Consider the following 17,684-nt stretch of genomic DNA (forward strand, 5'->3'; position numbering starts at 1 on the left):
CTGTTTCTGCAGAGGCAACACGGGCCGGGTCATCATAAATCTCGGCCAGTGCTTCGAACAAGGTTGTGACAGAAGTGACGGCAGCATGTCCTTGTTCACGTAACTGCAAAGCCCAGGCTTGAGGTTCTCCCTGGAGTAGAGAGATGACCGTTCCCACTCGAGACTCCTCATTTGCATAAGTACGAGGCTGTAGAGTGAACAACAACTGACAGGCTCCCTTGAAAGTACGGAACTTGCTTCTGTCACCTGAGAAACGATCTGGTAGTGGAACTCGGGGTTCAGGTGCAGGTGCAGTGACTGTGACATTAGTGGTAGAGGGCTGAGCCGAGCTACTACTGGAAGGAGACGTAATGTTGCGGATCTGTCCTTGTATTTGATTATAACCTGCCTGAACCTCCTGCACAGAGATCTGCAGCTCCGAGATCAGGTTGCAGAGAGTATCCATATCTGCTGAAGCTCCGGTAGTGTTCATAATGGCTGTTAGTTACTGTTAAGTCTTCACGTGTACTGTTGACCTTCCCACTAAGGTGAGGGATTCCCAGGGTGCAGAGTCTAAGTGACCACGGGTCTTCACCAGAGCGTCCCGCAAGGGTCGATGGACTTTCAGCTGCCTAGTGCCCACCAGGTTGCACCCCAAGTCACCCTAACAGTGGGTCGGAGAACAGGGAACACTGCGTTGTAGAGTTCAGCGTGCAATCCAGGAGACAGGCCAAAGGTCAGGGCAGGCAGAGTTCAGAGCGTAATCCAGGAAACAGGCCAAAGGTCAGGGCAGGCAGAGTTCAGAGCGTAATCCAGGAAACAGGCCAAAGGTCAGGGCAGGCAGAGTTCAGAGCGTAATCCAGGAAACAGGCCAAAAGTCAGGGCAGGCAGAGTTCAGAGCGTAATCCAGGAAACAGGCCAAAGGTCAAAACACAGGAGATGATCAGAGAGCGAAGTCCAATGGCAAGCCGGGTCGATACACAGGAATCAGTCAGGAAGCAGTGGGCCAGGACACAAGGTAACAGGCTAACCAGCTGAAGCGAACTAACAGCACTTGCTGCTTGTAGACACTGGCTTATATAGGAGCTGGGAGCCACCTGATGCCGATTTGACCATTTCCGCATGCGCAGTGACGGATTTCCGCCCATTGAGCCTCTTCTGCGCCGATGCGGACTGACTTCCGTATTTACACGTACACCCATTACGGAAGGCCGCAATGGAAGTACGCATGCGCCTGGCCGGAAGGACGCCATACGGAGTGACGCGGCGCGGCAACAACAGAAGTGTATGACACTGCCCGCGCGTACCCCTGCGACCCGGAACACGGACAGGATGGCGGTGAGTGTTACAGTGGGTCCATTCCCGGTTGCTAAGAAAATCAATTATGTTACTTATACCATCGATCTTCCCACTAGCATGCGGGGGGTAAGGTCCTTCCATGTATCCCTTCTTAAACCAGCAGTCCAGGTGGGTCCCACTCCTCCTCCTCCTGTCTTGGTAGATGCCCAACCCGAATATGAGATGGAAAAGATTCTAGATTCACGCTCTGTACAAAACTCGGTACAATATCTCGTACACTGGAAAGGGTACGGCATTGAGGAGAGGCAATGGGTTCCGGGGACGTGCATGCATGCAGACGAATTAAGGAGAGAATTTCATGCCTTACATCCCGAGAAACCTGGTGGGAGTTGTCCGGAGTCCACACCTCGGGGGGGGGGGTACTGTGAGGAAACGCGGAAGAGCCGCCGTCTCTCAAAGTGAGGCGGCTGTTTCCGCGTCCAGCAGGGCGTCACAACACGGAAAAAACGCCGCATGCCGCTTAGGCAGAGCGGCGGAATCCGCATTGGGAATGGCGGAATCCGCGTTGAGAACGGCGGAATCCGCATTGGAGGCGGCCCCCGCAATCGGTTCACAAAATACATTGCTAGACAGTACTGGTGTGGCTGGGACTGATAGTCCACCAGGGCTCAGAGTGACACGCGCGCGCTCAGAGGCTGAGTTTAAATAACAGCCAGAAGTGAGTCAGCTGACCAGGCGGGTCAGCTGACATTTTCCACAACTCTCATTGGTCCAGCAATTAGGGAGGTCCTGGAGAGGTCCTTGTGTATATATACTGCTGGCTGTTCACTTGCTCTTTGTCTGGCGTTGCGATCACATATGTGGGAGCACCCAGATCCGTAGTCAGATCCGCAAGTGTGCCAGGACCAGCTAGAGCTGTAATCCTACACTTAGCTAGATTCTGTTGATAGCTAAAGTACTAGTTGATTGTGATTATCTGTTATGACTTTTGCCTGCCTTGACTACCCTCCTGAACTCTGATCTTGTACCTCGATATTTCTGATACTCTGTTGACGATCCCCGGCTCGTTCCTAGACTCCGCCTCAGCCTCCTGATTCTGTACCTCGATATTTCTGATACCCCGTTGCTGAACCCTGCCTGTACTTAGACTCCGCCTTTGTCTCCTGATCTTGTACTGTATCTGTCCGTGTGTGTACGACCTAGCTTGTCCGACCTCGAGAACCGACCTTACCGTTAGAGGCGGTTCCTCGCTCTGTTAGCGACCCTTCCTCCTGAGGGTCACTTTCAGACATCCTTCCTACTGTCAGTCTGACTCCCCCCATCTTGGAGAGCTCAGGTCTGCGGAAGGAATCTGTGCAGTACTCCTTGCTGCACTGAGGCCTAGTCCTCAAAGTGTTACTGTCACACCAAACACTACACTCTACTCAGGTGAACAGAGGTTAGCTAGTATATCGGTTTATCGGTGATACTGCAGATCACTTATAATCTGGTATATATCTGTATTCCCAGTGATACTGCAGATCACCGGTAATCAGATACTCTCTGTGCTCACCGATCGTCACACCCCCCCCCCCCCAACAGATACCCCGGAACAAAAATCGGCATTAAGGGACCTTTTTTGCAGCTGGTATAGTCAGGGTGTGAAGCCCCAATCGGTCGGAGCTTCACATTCTGGCTATCCCAGCCTGCATGGGGGACAAGGGGTTAAAAAGTTTCAGGAGGGGGGACCCCACATAATTTAAAAAAAAAAATCTCGCACTCTAAACATAAAAAAAAAATTTATAAAAAAGGAAAAAATGCCAGGGATCTTCATACAGCCATATTGCGGCTGTATAGCGATCCCTGGCCAAAGCGTTGCGGTTGCGTATGAACTCCCTGGAAACCCCGTCAGGAAATTTTTTGCTCTTTCTTTTGATGCATGTAAAATTACACTACCGTTAGGTTTGCTACTAAAAGTGACATTTACCGCATTTAAAAGTATACTTTTTCCTTCGAAACTTTAAAATCTATTTTCTCAAAAACTATAAGGTCTTTTTGAAAAATTGTTTTTTCCTCTTATTCCCAATGATCTCCTTAACATATCCTGCAAATGTAGGGTTTCTAGCATTTAAGGTGGATTTGCTATTAACCATTAAAATCGTCGGGTTTTTAAATATGTATTTTTTTTTCTTTTGAAACTTTAAAATCAGTTTTCTCAAAAACTATAAGGTCGATTTGAAAAATTTTTTTCCTCTTGTAGCTACTGGGGACCCCTACAAGCTCTGGGGCCCTGGGGCAATTGCCCCCTTTGCCTCTATGGTAGCGCCGGCCCTGCTCACAAGGGCTGGTCATTGCAGAAAATGCCATAAAACGGAGAACATCAAGATGTCAGTGCCTGTCAGAGTCCTTAACAAATGACAAATTGACAAATGTACTCACACTCCTCTATTTATTAGAGGCCCAGCAGGGCCATGCAGTGGGGAGACATAGCCAAGTCTATAAATACAGCAGAACCTGATGGCAACCTGTTAGTTTAGCAGAAAAGCTTGAAAAGGATGGACTTTCTTTAAGCAACATAAAGAATTTGCAAGCAGCATGAAAAGCATTCTATTAACAAGGCAGGAGCCATTCTCCAATATAGATTGCTGATGAAGATGGGTTTGCTGGAAAAATGTGCCCAAAAAAATGCAGAATATGTTTATTGACTCTATTTAAACCCTGAGCTAATGTTCATGGTGGCCTCAGGAGATCCCTCATATATATTAGCCAGAACTGGAAGCGTATCTGGTTGCTTTGAATTTGTGACAACTACTGGTGAGGTTGGAGCTGTTGAATGGGAGAAAGGGGGGGGGTCTATATTTTGGGGTCACATCTTCTTTGCAGTGAAGAGCAAGCTCTTGAAATAGAGGAGGCTATGCTGCCTTTACATTTTAAAGCCACACCATCTCTGCTGATGGTGGTGAATTTTTAAAGAGGGGTTGGGTGCAGTGCTTTGTTTTATATTTAAATATATAAAATATACATACCCAAGCATGAGGGAGGTTTATTTTACTCAACGAAAGCACAGCTCAGCTCTGCAATATCACTGAATGTCAGCTGTGAGCAGCAGGGTAGAGATGTAGCAAACGGTTCACCGGCGAACGGTTCCAGGCGAGCTTTGGGGGTTCGCGTTCGCCTGGACCAAGCAAACTTTTGCGGAAGTTCGATTCGCCCCATAATGCACTATGAGGGTCAACTTTGACCCTCTGCATCACAGTCAGCAGGCACATTGTAGCCCAGGGGTCCCCAAACTTTTTTGGTCATGGGCCGGTCAACATACTTCAGGCTGGTGGGGGGCCGGAACATACCAAAAATGATATTGAAAAACATTACATTGAATCTAGGTATTAATTCCCCCCAATCATGCCCGCAGGAGAACTACCAGCAGCAACCATTCAGTCCTGTGGCGCTGAAAGAAAGTCTTTGTGCACCAGACAGTGAAGCATACCCAGGTGACAGCCTTCTGTCCAATTGGACAGCAATGTCACCTGATGCAGAATTGGATTGGAAGGCAGAGAATGACTGCTCACTGGCTTCTACAGTATGTGGATGGGTGGTGCCAGCACTGCTATTCTATATGCGGGCCGCTGTTATTTAAAGGTGCAGTGGGCCACATCTATAAATTATACATTTTGTGTTTGGGGGCCAGTGAAAAAGCTTTGGGGGGCCGCATTTGGCCCGCGGGCCTTAGTTTGAAGACCACTGTTGTAGCCATTCAGGCTACACTAAGCCCTGGAGCCCCACCCCCCCTTATATAAGGCAGGCTGCAGCGGCCATTAGCCTCACTCGTGTGCCTGCTAGAGACAGACTAGGGACAGCTGCTGCAGACTTGTTCTTCTAGGGACAGATTAGTTAGGTTCTTGGCTGCTTAGCTTGCTCCTGGCTGATTATTATTGCTTTTATAGCACCCCTCAACAGCTCTTTTCAGAGCTCATTCTGTACTTCTTCTTTTTTTTCTGTGTCAAACTGACACTTTTGTTGCATGCACAGCCTTGCTAATTGATAGTGTGTGTGCCACTGTCAGCAGCCCAGCACATTCAGTGACTACCTGTGTGTGTGACAGGGAGCTGCACATTGTACTACCCAGTACTGCATATACCCAGTACCTGTGTGTTTACTTAACCCACCTCATCACTGCATATACCTAGCTTTGTGTTGAGTGAACCCAGCTCACTGCATTTAACTACCTGTTGTGTTCTGTGAACCCACCTCACTGCATATACCTAGCTGTTGTGTTGAGTGAATCCACCTCACTGCATATAACTACCTTTACTGTTCAGTGAACCCAGCTCACTGCATCTAACTACCTGTTGTGTTGAGTGAACCCAGCTCACTGCATCTAACTACCTGTTGTGTTCAGTGAACCCACATCACTGCATATACCTAGCTGTTGTGTTGAGTGAACCCACCTCACTGCATATAACTACCTTTACTGTTCAGTGAACCCAGCTCACTGCATCTAACTACCTGTTGTGTTGAGTGAACCCACCTCACTGCATCTAAGTACCTTTACTGTTCAGTGAACCCAGCTCACTGCATCTAACTACCTGTTGTGTTGAGTGAACCCACCTCACTGCATCTAAGTACCTTTACTGTTCAGTGAACCCAGATCACTGCATCTAACTACCTGTTGTGTTGAGTGAACCCACCTCACTGCATCTAAGTACCTTTACTGTTCAGTGAACCCAGCTCACTGCATCCAACTACCTGTTGTGTTGAGTGAACCCACCTCACTGCATCTAAGTACCTTTACTGTTCAGTGAACCCAGCTCACTGCATCTAACTACCTGTTGTGTTGAGTGAACCCAGCTCACTGCATCTAAGTACCTTTATGTGAGAGAACGCGGAAAAGCCGCCGTGTGTGCTGACAGCAAGGCGGCTGATTCCACGTCTAGCGCGGCGGTGTGCATGCGGAAGCGTGCGTCTGGTAATCTAAAGGAACGCGGAAAAGCCGCCGCATGTACTGACAGCAAGGCGGCTGGTTCCGCGTCCAGTGTGGCGGTTTGCACGCAGCAGCGTGCATCTGGTGTGGCTGAGTCTGTTAGTTCACACAGGTTCAGGAATACGCGCGCCCGCGCTGAGAGGCAGAACTTTTATGATGGCCAAGGGGGGATCAGCTGACCAGGCTGGTCAGCTGACCTCAGAGCTGGTAACCATTGGTTTATCACTTAGGGGTGGCGCCAGAGAGCGCTGCTCTATATATAGTTACTGCTGGCCACTCACAAGTTGTCTGCCGTTGCGAACACTATGTGGAAGCACTCAGACCTTAGTCAGATCCAACAGTGTGTTTGAACCAGGAGGACCTGGGAATTTACACTGAGCCAGATTACTTGCGTTATCATTCTGTTCTTCTTCAGACTAGTTCCAGGGTGTAGAGACCACGGACCTCACACCCAAGACTAGGGAACTTGTGTTATCATTCTGTTATACTTCAGACTAGTTTCAGGGCGTAGAGACCACGGACCTCACACCCAAGACTAGGGAACTTGTGTTATCATTCTGTTATACATCAGACTAGTTCCAGGGTGTAGAGACCACGGACCTCACACCCAAGGCTAGGCATTGTTTGATATCTGTTATGACCTATTGCTTTCCTGATTATCCCTCTGCTTTCTGATTCGGTACCACGCATATCTGATATTCTGTTGCCAAACCCTGCCTGCCTTGGATACCGAATCAGCTTTCTGTCTTTGTACTTTGTCTGTCCGTGTGTTGCCGACCTGGCTTGCCCAACCTCAAGAGCTATCTCTCCCCTTTAAGATATAGTCTCCAGATCAGTCAGTGACATCCACCTTCAGGTGTCACTCACTTACTGGTCCTTCCTACTTCCAGCCTGACTCCTCCCCTTGGAGAGTCTCAGGCTGCTGGAAGGTTTCTGTACTCTCTAAGAGCAGTATTGCCCATACTGCCTAGGATCACCTGCTCATCAGGTGGTTCACTCAAAGTCATACTGTTACACCAAACACTCACGATATATATATATAGGTGTCCAGAGGTTAGTACTATATCTGTATTATTGGTGATTCTGCAGATCATCAATAAGCAGGTATATATCTGTATTCTTGGTGATACTGCAGATCACCAATAATCAGATTCTCTCTGTGTGCTGACACCGATTGTTACACTTTACTATTCAGTGAACCCAGCTCACTACATCTAACTACCTGATGTGTTGAGTGAACCCACCTCACTGCATCTAAGTACCTTTACTGTTCAGTGAACCCAGCTCACTGCATCCAACTACCTGTTGTGTTCAGGGATGGTCGTAGTCAGCCAACTTCGCTACGCTTAGTGTATGGGGATACTTATGCCCGTATGTAGAAAATTGTACGCATTAATTTATTTAGAAATGCATATACTGGGAACCCTTCTATGCGTACATTCCCCTTTCCATGCGTAAATTTGTATGCATACAATCGCATGCGGAAAATTAGACGCGAGTAACGCATTCATAGTTCACTACACAATACCCATGTTAACTACGCATAGTGGGCGTAAGCTACGTGTAGCGGTACTTCGCTACGCGTAAATTCATAAGCGTAGGTTTGAAACTTCGCCTATGAACTACGATGCGTAGATGCGAACTACGATGCGTAAATTCGCACTGGCGTAGTTTCTGCTCATCCCTGGTTGTGTTGAGTGAACCCACCTCACTGCATCTAAGTACCTTTACTGTTCAGTGAACCCAGCTTACTGCATCTAACTACCTGTTGTGTTGAGTGAACCCACCTCACTGCATATACCTAGCTGTTGTGTTGACTGAACCCAGCTCACTGCATCTAACTACCTGTTGTGTTCAGTGAACCCACCTCACTGCATATACCTAGCTGTTGTGTTGAGTGAACCCACCTCACTGCATATAACTACCTTTACTGTAGAGTAAGCCCACCTCACTGCATATAACTACCTGTTGTGTTGAGTGAACCCAGCTCACTGCATATACTTAGCATCCCCCCAAGATGGACAAAATGGACAAACCAGGTAGAGGAAGAGGAGGAGGAGGCAGACCCAGAGAAAGGCCACCAGGCACTGGCAGGTCTGTGCGAGGTGGTGTTACTGTGATTTCGTGCGGACCTGGCCCAAAATCCAGTGCTCAGAAGAAGGCACGTGCCATCACTTCCCAAGATCAGGACGTGCTTGACTATTTAACACAGAACACCATCTCCCGCAGCCACCAGCGCTACAACAACCATTAGTTAGGTTCTTGGCTGCTTAGCTTGCTCCTGGCTGATTATTATTGCTTTTATAGCACTCCTCAACAGCTCTTTTTTTGTTTTGTACTTTTTTTGTTTTGTTTTTCTGTGTCAAACTGACACTTTTGTTGCATGCACAGCCTTGCTAATTGATAGTGTGTGTGCCACTGCCAGCAGCCCAGCACATTCAGTGACCACCTGTGTGTGTGACAGGGAGCTGCACATTATACTACCCAGTACTGCATATACCCAGTACCTGTGTGTTTACTTAACCCACCTCACTGCATATACCTAGCTTTGTGTTGAGTGAACCCAGCTCACTGCATTTAACTACCTTTTGTGTTCTGTGAACCCACCTCACTGCATATACCTAGCTGTTGTGTTAAGAGAACCCACCTCACTGCATATAACTACCTTTACTGTTGAGTGAACCCAGCTCACTGCATCTAACTACCTGTTGTGTTCAGTGAACCCAGCTAACTGCATCTAAGTACCTTTAATGTTCAGTGAACCCACCTCACTGCATCTAACTACCTGTTGTGTTGAGTGAACCCAGCTCACTGCATCTAACTACCTGTTGTGTTCAGTGAACTCACCTCACTGCATATACCTAGCTGTTGCGTTGAGTGAACCCACCTCACTGCATATAACTACCTTTACTGTTGAGTGAACCCAGCTCACTGCATCTAACTACCTGTGTGTTCAGTGAACCCAGCTAACTGCATCTAAGTACCTTTACTGTTCAGTGAACCCAGCTCACTGCATCTAACTACCTGTTGTGTTGAGTGAACCCACCTCACAGCATCTAAGTACCTTTACTGTTCAGTGAACCCAGCTCACTGCATCTAACTACCTGTTGTGTTGAGTGAACCCAGCTCACTGCATCTAACTACCTGTTGTGTTCAGTGAACCACCCTCACTGCATATACCTAGCTGTTGTGTTGAGTGAACCCACCTCACTGCATATAACTACCTTTAATGTTCAGTGAACCCACCTCACTGCATATAATTACCTTTACTGTTGAGTGAACCCAGCTCACTGCATCTAACTACCTGTTGTGTTCAGTGAACCCACCTCACTGCATCTAAGTACCTTTACTGTTCAGTGAACCCAGCTCACTGCATCTACCTGTTGTGTTGAGTGAACCCACCTCACTGCATCTAAGTACCTTTACTCTTCAGTGAACCCAGCTCACTGCATCCAACTACCTGTTGTGTTGAGTGAACCCACCTCACTGCATCTAAGTACCTTTACTGTTCAGTGAACCCAGCTCACTGCATCTAACTACCTGTTGTGTTGAGTGAACCCAGCTCACTGCATCTAACTACCTGTTGTGTTCAGTGAACTCACCTTACTGCATATACCTAGCTGTTGCGTTGAGTGAACCCACCTCACTGCATATAACTACCTTTACTGTTCAGTGAACCCAGCTCACTGCATCTAACTACCTGTGTGTTCAGTGAACCCAGCTAACTGCATCTAAGTACCTTTACTGTTCAGTGAACCCAGCTCACTGCATCTAACTACCTGTTGTGTTGAGTGAACCCACCTCACAGCATCTAAGTGCCTTTACTGTTCAGTGAACCCAGCTCACTGCATCCAAATACCTGTTGTGTTGAGTGAACCCACCTCACTGCATCTAACTACCTTTACTGTTCAGTGAACCCAGCTCACTGCATCTAACTACCTGTTGTGTTGAGTGAACCCACCTCACTGCATCTAAGTACCTTTACTGTTCAGTGAACCCACCTCACTGCATCTAAGTACCTTTACTATTCAGTGAACCCACCTCACTGCATATAATTACCTGTTGTGTTGAGTGAACCCACCTCACTGCATATAACTACCTTTGCTGTTGAGTAAACCCACCTCACTGCATATAACTACCTGTTGTGTTGAGTGAACCCAGCTTACTGCATATACTTAGCATCTCCCCAAGATGGACAAAATGGACAAAACAGGTAGAGGAAGAGGTAGAGGCAGACCTAGAGGAAGGCCACCAGGCACTGGCAGGTCTGTGTGAGGTGGTGTTGCTGTGATTTCGTGCAGACCTGGCCCAAAATCCAGTGCTCAGAAGAAGGCACGTGCCATCACTTCCCAAGATCAGGACGTGCTTGACTATTTAACACAGAACACCTCATCTCCTGCAGCCACCAGCGCTACAACAAGCACCACATCTGCTGCATTTGACACTTCGCAGGAGTTATTTGGTGGTGGTGAAATCACTGATTCCCAGCCACTACTGCAACAACAAGAAGAAGGCGCAGGTATACCACCTCATACGCCTGAGTTAGGTGGCGATAGTATGGACGTAACGTGTGAGGAGGGGGATGATGAACCACCTGAAGTTGGTGCAGTTGAGGAGGTGTCTGAGGAAAGCGAAGCTGGTCAGGAGGATTATGACGACGATTATATGGATGCCACGTATGTTCCCGGTAGAGGAGATGATCAGGGGGACAGTTCAGAGGGGGAGTCAGAGAGGAGTAGGAGGAGACGACTCCATGATAGAAGCAGAGGGAGCTCGTCCTCAGAAACAGCTGGGGGCAGTGTCCGGAGCCATGTATCGCCAGCTATGGACAGCCAGCCAACATGCCCTTCAACGTCAGCTGCTGATGCCACCGTAGCGCCATCACCCCAGGGGGGCTCAGCGGTTTGGAAATGTTTTAACATGTGTGTCTCAGATCAGAGCAAAGCCATCTGTTCTCTCTGCCAGCAAAAATTGAGCCGTGGAAAGGTCAACTCTCACGTAGGGACAAGTGCCTTACGAAGGCACCTGGAGAAAAGGCACAAACAGCTATGACAAGAACACCTGAGGAAAAGCAGCACACAAAAGACAAGCCACCCTCCTTCTCCTCTTCCTACTTCAGGGGCATTGTTTTCATCCGCTTTCTCCCTTGCACCTTCACAGCCACCCTCCTCCACACCGCCTCTTCCCTTCAGTGGTTCCTTCTCCTCTGCCCACAGCAGTACCCAGCTGTCCGTGAAGGAAGTATTTGAGCGTAAGAAGCAAATGTCTGCCAGTCACCCTCTTGCCCGGCATCTGACAGCTGGCGTGGTGGAACTATTAGCTCTCCAGCTATTACCATACACGCTGGTGGAGTCAGAGGCTTTCCGTAAGTTTGTGGCCATTGGTACACCGCAGTGGAAGATACCAGGCCTCAATTATTTTTCACAAAAGGCCATACCCAAACTGTACCGTGCAGTTGAGAGGCAAGTGGTGTCATCTATTGCGAAGAGCGTTGTGTCAAGGGTCCACCTGACCACGGATGCCTGGTCTGCCAAGCACGGGCAGGGCCACTACATTACATACACAGCCCATTGGGTCAGCCTGGTGACCGATGACAGCAAGCAGGGAGTACGTGGCTGCGCAGCGGACCGACTTGTCACACCTCCACGGCTTGCAGGCAGGCCTCCAGCCACCTCCTCTCCACCTGCTACCACCTCTTCGCTGTCCTCATCCTCCTACTCCTCCTCCTTGACTGGTGCCGCGATCTCCTCTCCAGTTACACAGCCCCAGCACCCCAGGGCCTTTTCTGCATGCCAGGTACGATGGTGTCACGCAGTGTTAGACATGTCTTGCCTGAAAGCGGAGAGTCACACTGGAGCAGCTCTCCTGGCTGCTCTTAACAAACAGGTGGAGCAATGGCTGACCCCGCACAAGCTTGAGATCGGCAACGTGGTGTGTGACAACAGCAGCAATATAATTTCTGCGTTGAATTTGGGAAAGCTGACACACATACCCTGCATGGCACATGTGCTGAATCTGGTCGTGCAAAGATTTGTGTCCAAGTGCCCAGGCTTAGAGGACGTCCTGAAGCAGGCCAGGAAGTTGTGTGGGCATTTCAGGCGCTCTTACAAGGCCATGGCATGCTTTGCGGACATTCAGCGTAGAAACAACTTGCCGGTGAGACGCCTGATTTGCGATAGCCCGACTCGCTGTAATTCCACCCTGCTGATGTTCTCTCGCCTGCTAGACCAGGAGAAAGCCGTCACCCAGTACCTGTATAATTACAGTACAAGGACACAATCTGGGAGGATGGGGATGTTGTGGCCCAACAACTGGACACTGATGCGAAATGCATGCAGGGTCATGGAGCCCTTTGAGGAGGTGACTAAACTGGTGAGTCGCGCTGAGGGCACCATCAGCGGCTTGATCCCCTACGCCTACTTCCTGGAGCATGCCAGTGGTGGATACAGCTGTGGAGGAGCGTGAACAAGAAGAGTTACGGCAGCAGGAGTCGTGGGAGAGATTTACATCCGAACCTGATGTTTCCACAACACCTGCGGCAGCACAGAGGGGGGAGGAGGAGGAAGAAGAGGAGTCGTGTGGGGAAGGAGAGGAGTCAGACTCTGATGATGGTGATGAGGAAGGTGTTTCTGTGGAGGAGGAAGAGGCGGCGGAAGAAGAACAACCGCGGCAGCCGTCACAGGGAGCTTCTGCTGCTCCACGTTCCCGTGGTATTGTTCGTGGCTGGGGGGAGGAAGAGGAGTTGCGTCCCGTCACTGAGGAAGAGCAAGAGGAGATGGAGAGTATGTCTGCATCCAGCTTTGTGCAGATGTCCTCTTTCATGTTGTCTAGCCTGTTGAGGGACCCCCGTATCAAAAAACTCAAGGCGAATGACCTGTACTGGGTGGCCACGCTACTAGACCCTTGGTACAGGCACAAAGTGGTGGACCTGTTACCAACTCAACAGAAGGCGGAAAGGATGCAGCACTTGCAGAACAAGCTGTCGATGATGCTTTACAATGCGTTTAAGGGTGATGTGGCTGCACAACGCAATCAAGGTACCACTGGCAGTAACCCTCCTCCTCCCAAGTCCACGCAGGCAAGGACAGGACGCTCCAGCGATCTCAGGGTGATGTCGGACATGCGGACATTCTTTAGTCCAACTCATCGCCATAGTCCTTCCGGATCCACCCTCCACCAACGCCTGGACCGGCAGGTAGCCGACTACCTGGCCTTCAGGGGCGTTTCTAGGGTCCTTGGAGATCGGGGGCACCTGTGGGCACCAGGCGGTGAGGCATATGCGGCGCGCATAGCGCGCCGTGGCAAAAAATGGGCGTGGCCATGAGGTGAGTGGGCGTGGCCTTGGGTGGGGCCAAATGTACATGAACTTAACAGCGGTGTAAGCTACAGATAACAGGCCTGCCCATCGAAATATTGGATGGAGCCCCCTGTCCTTTATTTGGATAATATACAATCAGTATAGGCATAGATCAAAGATGTATACGCACATACAATTTTGATTGGTCAATCACTGACCCCCAATTTTACCACCCCCGTGCAGTAAGTGGGCCAACAGACAATGAATTTTATGAACAGAGCTAAAATTGGCTAATCAAAATTGTATGTGTGTACAAGGCTTTACAGCTAATACTGTACATACTGAAAGTAGCAGGGATCAGCAATGCATACAATATAGCTGGTTTACAATCAGTTAAGGCACAGAGCAACACCTTACACTGTACACACTGGAGGTAAATCAGCACACAGTGCAGGCACTAGAGAACAGCGTATACTGTACATACTGTAGGCAGCATAATTCAGCACACTGCAGCTAGCGTGCAAAAAATATGAGGATCACGCTGTGCGGCATGCTTATTGCGCCGCACCAAAAAATGGGTGGGCCATGGACCAGAATATAGGTGTGGTAACGGGTGGAGACAAATTTACATGAACCTAGCAATGGTGGGACATTAGATTATGACAGTGGTGGTGAACCTTTGAGGCCGAGTGCCCAAACTGCAACCCAAAAGTCACTTATCTATCGCAAAGTTGCAACAGCAATTTAAACTAAATACTGTACAAACGTTTTAACTCATACATGAACATTATGGAAAATCCAAGTTGAAAATAAACTGTGAAGATAAACAATTTCATCCATCCTACTCCTGAAAAATGTATTCAATTTTTTAGAACCTCCCAGTTTTATTTTCTGTTTTAAAAAGCTAAAAAAGTAGGTTTAATGCTATTGTCTCATATGATAAGGATTCAGCTTTTCCCATAGTCTCGCAGTTAGCAATCATGTGACCCCCAACAAGACATATTCAGCAATCATGAGGCCCCCAACAAATCAGGAGGCCCCCAACAAGACAAATTCAGCAATCATGAGGCCTTCAACAAATCCTTTAGGCAGTGAGTGAGTGCCAGGGAGCCCCTTCAGGCAGTGAGTGAATGCCAGGGAGCCCCTTCAGGCAGTAAGTGAGTGCCAGGGAGCCCCTTCAGGGAGTGAGTGACAGGGAGGCCCTTCAGGCAGTGAGTGAGTGCCAGGGAGCCCCTTCAGGCAGTGAGTGAGTGCCAGGGAGCCCCTTCAGGCAGTGAGTGAGTGCCAGGGAGCCCCTTCAGGCAGTGAGTAAGTGCCAGGGAGCCCCTTCAGGCAGTGAGTGAGTGCCAGGGAGCCCCTTCAGGCAGTGAGTGAGTGCCAGGGAGCCCCTTCAGGCAGTGAGTGAGTGACAGGGAGGCCCTTCAGGCAGTGAGTGAGTGACAGGGAGCCTCTTCAGGCAGTTAGTGAGTGACAGGGAGCCCTTTAGGCAGTGAGTGAGTGACAGGGAGCCCCTTTAGGCAGTGAGTGAGTGACAGGGAGCCCCTTTAGGCAGTGAGTGAGTGCCAGGGAGCCCCTTTAAGCAGTGAGTGAGTGCCAGGGAGCCCCTTTAGGGAGTGAGTGAGTGAGTGCCAGGGAGCCCCTTTAGGGAGTGAGTGCCAGGGAGCCCCTTTAGGGAGTGAGTGCCAGGGAGCCCCTTTAGGGAGTGAGTGAGTGCCAGGGAGCCCCTTTAGGCAGTGAGTGAGTGTCAGGGAGCCCCTTTAGGCAGTGAGTGAGTGCCAGGGAGCCCCTTTAGGCAGTGAGTGAGTGCCAGGGAGCCCCTTTAGGGAGTGAGTGACAGGGAGCCCCTTTAGGGAGTGAGTGAGTGAGTGAGTGAGTGACAGGGAGCCCCTTTAGGGAGTGAGTGAGTGACAGGGAGACTCTTTAGGGAGTGACTGAGTGCCAGGGAGCCCCTTCAGGCAGTGAGTGAGTGCCAGGGAGCCCCTTCAGGCAGTGAGTGAATGCCAGGGAGCCCCTTCAGGCAGTAAGTGAGTGCCAGGGAGCCCCTTCAGGGAGTGAGTGACAGGGAGGCCCTTCAGGCAGTGAGTGAGTGACAGGGAGCCCCTTCAGGCAGTGAGTGAGTGCCAGGGAGCCCCTTCAGGCAGTGAGTGAGTGCCAGGGAGCCCCTTCAGGCAGTGAGTGAGTGCCAGGGAGCCCCTTCAGGCAGTGAGTGAGTGCCAGGGAGCCCCTTCAGGCAGTGAGTGAGTGCCAGGGAGCCCCTTCAGGCAGTGAGTGAGTGACAGGGAGGCCCTTCAGGCAGTGAGTGAGTGACAGAGAGCCTCTTCAGGCAGTTAGTGAGTGACAGGGAGCCCTTTAGGCAGTGAGTGAGTGACAGGGAGCCCCTTTAGGCAGTGAGTGAGTGACAGGGAGCCCCTTTAGGCAGTGAGTGAGTGCCAGGGAGCCCCTTTAAGCAGTGAGTGAGTGCCAGGGAGCCTCTTTAGGGAGTGAGTGAGTGAGTGCCAGGGAGCCCCTTTAGGGAGTGAGTGCCAGGGAGCCCCTTTAGGGAGTGAGTGCCAGGGAGCCCCTTTAGGGAGTGAGTGAGTGCCAGGGAGCCCCTTTAGGCAGTGAGTGAGTGCCAGGGAGCCCCTTTAGGCAGTGAGTGAGTGCCAGGGAGCCCCTTTAGGCAGTGAGTGAGTGCCAGGGAGCCCCTTTAGGGAGTGAGTGACAGGGAGCCCCTTTAGGGAGTGAGTGAGTGAGTGAGTGAGTGACAGGGAGCCCCTTTAGGGAGTGAGTGAGTGACAGGGAGACTCTTTAGGGAGTGACTGAGTGCCAGGGAGCCCCTTCAGGCAGTGAGTGAGTGCCAGGGAGCCCCTTCAGGCAGTGAGTGAGTGCCAGGGAGCCCCTTCAGGCAGTGAGTGAGTGCCAGGGAGCCCCTTCAGGCAGTGAGTGAGTGCTAGGGAGCCCCTTCAGGCAGTGAGTGAGTGCCAGGGAGCCCCTTCAGGCAGTGAGTGAGTGCCAGGGAGCCCCTTCAGGCAGTGAGTGAGTGACAGGGAGGCCCTTCAGGCAGTGAGTGAGTGACAGGGAGCCCCTTCAGGTAGTGAGTGAGTGCCAGGGAGCCCCTTCAGGCAGTGAGTGAGTGACAGGGAGCCCTTTAGGCAGTGAGTGAGTGACAGGGAGCCCCTTTAGGCAGTGAGTGAGTGTCAGGGAGCCCCTTTAGGCAGTGAGTGCGTGACAGGGAGCCCCTTTAGGCAGTGAGTGAGTGCCAGGGAGCCCCTTTAGGCAGTGAGTGAGTGCCAGGGAGCCCCTTTAGGCAGTGAGTGAGTGCCAGGGAGCCCCTTTAGGGAGTGAGTGCCAGGGAGTCCCTTTAGGGAGTGAGTGAGTGCCAGGGAGCCCCTTTAGGGAGTGAGTGCCAGGGAGCCCCTTTAGGGAGTGAGTGAGTGCCAGGGAGCCCCTTTAGGCAGTGAGTGAGTGTCAGGGAGCCCCTTTAGGCTGTGAGTGAGTGCCAGGGAGCCTCTTTAGGCAGTGAGTGAGTGCCAGGGAGCCCCTTTAGGGAGTGAGTGACAGGGAGCCCCTTTAGGGAGTGAGTGAGTGACAGGGATACCCTTTAGGGAGTGACTGAGTGCCAGGGAGACCCTTTAGGGAGTGACTGAGTGCCAGGGAGCCCCTTTAGGAAGTGAGTGAGTGACAGGGAGGCCGTTTAGGTAGTAAGTGAGTGCCAGGGAGCCCCTTTAGGGAGTGAGTGAGTGCCAGGGAGCACCTTTAGGGATTGAGTGAGTGCCAGGGAGCCCCTTTAGGGAGTGAGTGACAGGGAGGCCCTTTAGGGAGTGAGTGAGTGAGTGAGTGACAGGGAGGCCCTTCAGGTAGTGAGTGAGTGCCAGGGAGCCCCTTTAGGCAGTGAGTGAGTGCCAGGGAGCCCCTTTACGCAGTGAGTGAGTGCCAAGGAGCCCCTTTAGGGAGTGAGTGAGTGCCAGTGAGCCCCTTTAGGGAGTGAGTGACAGGGAGGCCCTTTAGGGAGTGAGTGCCAGGGAGCCCCTTTAGGGAGTAAGTGAGTGCCAGGGAGCCCCTTTAGGAAGTGAGTGAGTGACAGGGAGGCCCTTTAGGTAGTGAGTGAGTGCCAGGGAGCCCCTTTAGGGAGTGAGTGAGTGCCAGGGAGCCCCTTTAGGGAGTGAGTGA

Source organism: Hyperolius riggenbachi, chromosome 3, assembly GCF_040937935.1.
Source record: "Hyperolius riggenbachi isolate aHypRig1 chromosome 3, aHypRig1.pri, whole genome shotgun sequence".
NCBI lineage: Eukaryota > Metazoa > Chordata > Amphibia > Anura > Hyperoliidae > Hyperolius > Hyperolius riggenbachi.